This window comes from Nannospalax galili, unplaced genomic scaffold (assembly GCF_000622305.1).
Source record: "Nannospalax galili isolate Female #2095 unplaced genomic scaffold, S.galili_v1.0 scaffold283, whole genome shotgun sequence".
Lineage (NCBI taxonomy): Eukaryota > Metazoa > Chordata > Mammalia > Rodentia > Spalacidae > Nannospalax > Nannospalax galili.
In genome coordinates, this window is record NW_008350535.1 from 241,885 (window position 1) to 247,141 (window position 5,257).

The window sequence follows — 5,257 nt, forward strand, 5'->3', positions numbered from 1 at the left end:
CAAAATTGTTTGGTCTTTTTGAGACAGAGTCTCCCTGTAGCCCCAGCTGACCTAGAACTCGCTATGCAGACCAGGCTGGCTTCGAACTCACAGATATCCATCTGCTTTTGCTTCCCGAGTGCTGAGATTAAGGGCATGCATCACCACCACTGGTTTTCTCAAATTTTTATGCCAAGGTTTTCTTATGTACTACTGACTGGCCTCAAACTTGTACAAATCCTCTTGCCTCAGTCTCCTGAGTTCTGGGATTACAAGCGTGTGTCAACCTGGCTCCAGTGTATAACTTTTAACTAAGGACTCAGTCAAGTTCAGAAAGAATCCAGGGTACCTTCTAGATAGTTTAGTTTCTACTTCAAATTTAACTGGGAAAAGAAAAAAAAAATAAAGCGAAGGTGAAAGGATGAAGATTAGGGCTGAGAATGAATTAGTTCAAAAAACCTGATGCCTAACTTTCTTTTCTCTTTCTCTTTCTCTCTTCCCCTCCCTCCCTCCCTCCCTCCCTCCCTCCATGTGTATATGTATATGTGTGTTTTCCCTTTTACTAAGCAAGATTTTAATTAGATTGGTGGACATTTTAAAAGATTGTACTGTGTATCTTCCAGTGTTGGGTTAAGTCAACAGGAGAAGAATGAAGAGAGGTCACAGAAGAGATTCAAGAAACTTCTGAGGATTCCTTGAACCTTAGCATTAGAGCTGCTCCTTTGGCAAGATTGATAGTTGCTATTTGATTCCGATCTCTGTGGAGTAGCAGTCCCCAATCTGGTCTCCGTGTTCTCATCGATACTATGGGATTCCAATAAGTAACTCCTACTATGCATTTGGTATGACTGTGGAATGTGTGATTGTCATAAGACTCTCTGTGCATGTGATAATGTCACTTTACAACTGTGGTGGTTTGAATGAGAATGTCCCCCACAGGCTCCAAATATTCAGACACTTTTGTCCTCAGTCGGTGGTGATATTTTAGGAGGTCTTAGAAGGTGTGACTCTGCTGGAGGAAACCTGTCACTGGGAGCTTGCTTAGAGAGTTCTTAAAGCCTTGCTGGATCTCTAGTCAGTCTCTGCTTTCTGTGCCTGCTTGAAGATGTGAGCGCTCGGCTTCTACTCGTACTCCAGTCACCTCTACTGCCATGATGGATTCTTATCCCTTTGGAACCGTAAGCTAAATAAACTCTTCCTTTTATAAGTTCCCTTGGTCATGGTGTTTCTATCACAACAGAAAAGTAACTAATACAACCACCGTCTATACTCCAGATGCTCTGGGTACTTCTGCCACAATATCATTTAGTTGATTTTGACTTCTTATTCCCGAATGCTATTTTGCTTTCTTGGTGTTTGGATTTCTGTGGGTTTAGTTCACTGAGGGTATACCATGTTCTTGGTATTTCAGCAACCAAGAACGGTACTCTTTCAGAATGAGGCCAAGTTAAATGGTGGTCTTCTAGAGAAGAGTTGGGTGGGTTTGTTGCAAGCAGAAAGCTTTGCTTCATGAATTACCCTGTTGTCTATTATGAGGATCTGCTGCCAGTGGGTCCTAGCGATTTCTATTATATAGACAGCCAAGAACCTCCTCTTCTGAGCATTGACATTTTCACACACTTCTTTGCAGCCTGCATCATCAGTCATGGTTAAGTATATGATGGACCCTCAGGAAAGAGAGATTTTGGAAGGTCCTGTTTAAGCCACTCATGCTCCCTGATATCTTTACCATGCCCTTTTTATGGAACCCACCTGCAGCACAGGATTCAGCATGTGCTTCCATTGCAACAGAAGGACTTAAATACTGAGGGGTCTAAAAACAACTCCATCACATATTTTCATAAAAAGAATTGGCACATGATCATCATCAAATCGGAGGGTTCTACGTAATAAAACTCAGAGAATAATCCACAACTCCATCTGTCCACCCCCAGATTTGTATATAATAGAGTCCAGAGAATAACCCCACAGCTCTGTCTGTCCACCTCTTGGCCTTCATATAATCTTCCTGATGTGACTTCTGGTACAACATAGTTCTGTGAGATATGACTTGTTCTTAAAGACCTGGAGCTGTGGTTAAGTTGGTAAAGTGCATGCCTAGCATGGATGAGGCCCTGAGTCTCATCCCCAGTACGTCATACACTGGGTGTGGTAGCAAACACTTATAATCACAGCATCTGGCTGGAGAATCAGGAGTTTAAGATTATCCTTAGCTACACAATGAGTTTGAGGCCAACCTTGGTAATATAAGACCCTGTTGCAAACAAACAAACAAACAAACAAAAAAACCAACCAACCAACCAAACAAACAAACAAAACCTCCCCCACCAGCTGCCATCCCGTTTGAAGGACTAAAATCAGATGTCGCTACATTCATGTGTACATCAAGCAGGACATGTTCAGACTTCAAACCTCTGTGGATCACTGTATATCTGTGACAATAATCCACACCAGAAAGGATCTGTTGGAACAGATAATCGACTTTCTTTATCTTCTTCATTTATTTTTATTACATTTATTAATTTTGTGTGGGGGTGTGTGCACATACTCATGTAGCACAGCACATGTGGAGGAGGTCGGAGGACAACACTGGGGGAGTTGGTTCTCTTCTTCCACCATGTGAATCCTAGGGATAAAATCCAGGTCATCAGGCGTGGTGACAAGCTCCTTTACCTGCCGAACCATCTCAGCCACCCAACTCTCTTTTTCATCTAGCTTCTTCATGGAACCTGTTCTTCTTCTTCCTGGTCCATTAGATTTCCTTCCATGTTTACAGATGCAATCAAATAGCTGTTCTCCTGAGACTTATTCTACCAGCACAAAAATATTAGATGTGGCTAGGTATGGTGGCCCACGCCTTTGATCCCAGTACTTGGGAGGTAGAGACAGGCAGATCTCTGTGAGATGGAGGCCAGCCTGGTCTATAAAATGAATTCTTGGCCAGTTGGGGCAACAGGAAGATGCTGTCAAAAAAGACCAGAAAGTAAATATTAGATGAGATATTGACAGCCTGGTACAGTTTAATTACACAGGGATGCCTGAAAAGCTTGAGGGTCTGATTTTCTCTGCCAGGCTTCTCCAACCATATTGAGGCCTTCAATCTTCTGTGGACTGAGTATCTCTGTACCAACTTTATGCCCAATTAATTCAAGTTTGCCAACTTTCATTTTCCCTAAGGTGCCAATGCCTAGCGTGTCTCTCAGAACGTGGTGACCAACCTTCCTGGGGCCCTGCTTTTACTTCTGGGCTATAGCTATCTTTCTCCAAAAAGAGTCTGCACATGGTACTGCAGGAGTGGGAACTTAGTCTTTAAACTCTCACTTTTTTTTTTTTTTTTTGAGACAGGGCCTCATTCTGTAGCTCAGGCTTTCTAGATCCCACTATATAGCTCAGGCTATCCTTGAATTTGTGGCAATCCTGCCTCAGTCTCTGAATAACTGGGCTTTTAGGCATGTGACACTCTGTTAGGCGCTCTTTAAATTCTTTATGCACTTCAAATTTTACAATTGATACTTTCAAACTTTTGGTTTTTGATTTTAGAAGATTTTTGAATGCACACATTGAGTGAGGGATCTAACTCAGTTGGTAGAGTGGGTGCCCAGCATGCACAAAGCCATGGGTTACTGCCACAGAAACTGGGTGTGGTGACACAAGCCTGTAAATCTCAGCATTTGGGAGGCAAAGACAGAAAGACAAAATATTTAAGGTCATCTTTGGTTGCATATTAAGTTTGGGCTAACCTAGGATACATGAGACACTTTTTTGTAAAGAAAAAAGCTCTTTTGGGAGACAGGAGTAAAAACAGCCTCTCTCATACACCCTGAGTATATAATGGTGTGGATTCTGAAAGCGCTCTAGTTGGTAAAATCTGGAGTATGCAAAGGTCTATCACGTCCTCATAAATGCCAAGAACACTACTCTGAAAAATAAAAAGAGGCTGAGATAGGGAATCTTCAGCCCTCTCATAGCTCATGTTGGGCAGAGAATTGTAGGGTTCCGTGAGTCTTACATCAACTGTCCCAGCAGTACTTCCATGATAAGCATCCCCAGTGAATTAGGAAAAGGAGAAAAAATAAAAACCAACCACTAACAATATACTTAAAGGTGGGATATTGAACATTGTTCCCCTAAAGCCACACTATCCACTTCAACCACATCTTCTGGCAACAGAGCTTATTTCCAACCTTTGAGGCATCCAGACCATTTTACTCTGTCTTTCACCGGAAGAACCATTAGGATGTCTAGAGGACAGCAGTGACATTCCACCTGAGACCAGTGTTAGTTAGTCATTTTATATTTATTTTATTTGCTTTTGCTTATGTCATAAAACCAAAGCCCTTAAAAGTTCTGTTTTATTAGCCAGGCGTGGTGGCGCATGCCTTTAATCCCAGCACTTGGGAGGCAGAGGCAGGAGGATCTCTGTGAGTTCAAGGCCAGCCTGGTCTACATAGTGAGTTCCAGGACAGCTGGGGCTACAGGGAGACCCTGTCTCAAAAAGACAAAAAAAAAAAAAAAAATCTGTTTTGTTTGGTTTTTGAGACAACGTCTCATGTAGCCCACTCTGGCCTCAAACTTCCTATGTAACCGAGGATGACTTTGAACTCCTGATCCTTATGCCTCTACCTCCTGAATGCTAGGTTTACCTGCACGAGCCACCATGTCTGGCAAAATCCTTGTTCATGTCATTTAAACCTTTTTCTAGTTTGCTAAATTGGCTAGAGGGGAAGCACAGAGTCCAGAAGAATGTGTGGTATCCATGGGACCTCTGCTGGACACACAATAGAACAGCAACACCACCTCTCCAGATGGTGTTCTCAAGCCTTAATCAGGAAACATATCATTTTAATATTACATATTATCCATTCCATAATTTAATTATAAAATACATTTACTGTTTAATTACATTTATAGGATGCTTTAATATGATGGTTAATATTGTCAGCTTGACAGGATCTAGAGTCCTGAAGGGCACAGACCTCAGGGTCCATTGGGGAGTGATTACTTGGATGGGGTTAGCCTCTAGCTGTGCCTGTGTGGAATTATCTAGATTAGGTTAAAGGAGCTGGGAAGATGCACCCTAAAAGTGGGTGGTACCTATTTTTTGGCTGGCCTAGAAAAGAGAAAGCTAGCTGAGATAACTAGCATTCACTGCTTTCTGCTTCCTGACTGTGGATGCGATGTGACCAGCTCCCCAGCCCCTACTTTCAGTATCACCTTGACATAGTGTGGGCTGGAATAACCCTCTTCTCATCTATATATTTAAAAAAATTCACAGTAA

The 5,257-nt window shown here is 42.3% G+C and overlaps 1 pseudogene; it reads right to left on the reverse strand.

Moving 5' to 3' along the window:
• Nucleotides 1–1,243: 1,243 nt before the first annotated feature.
• Nucleotides 1,244–4,638, reverse strand: LOC103745810 (annotated as a pseudogene).
• Nucleotides 4,639–5,257: the final 619 nt, after the last annotated feature.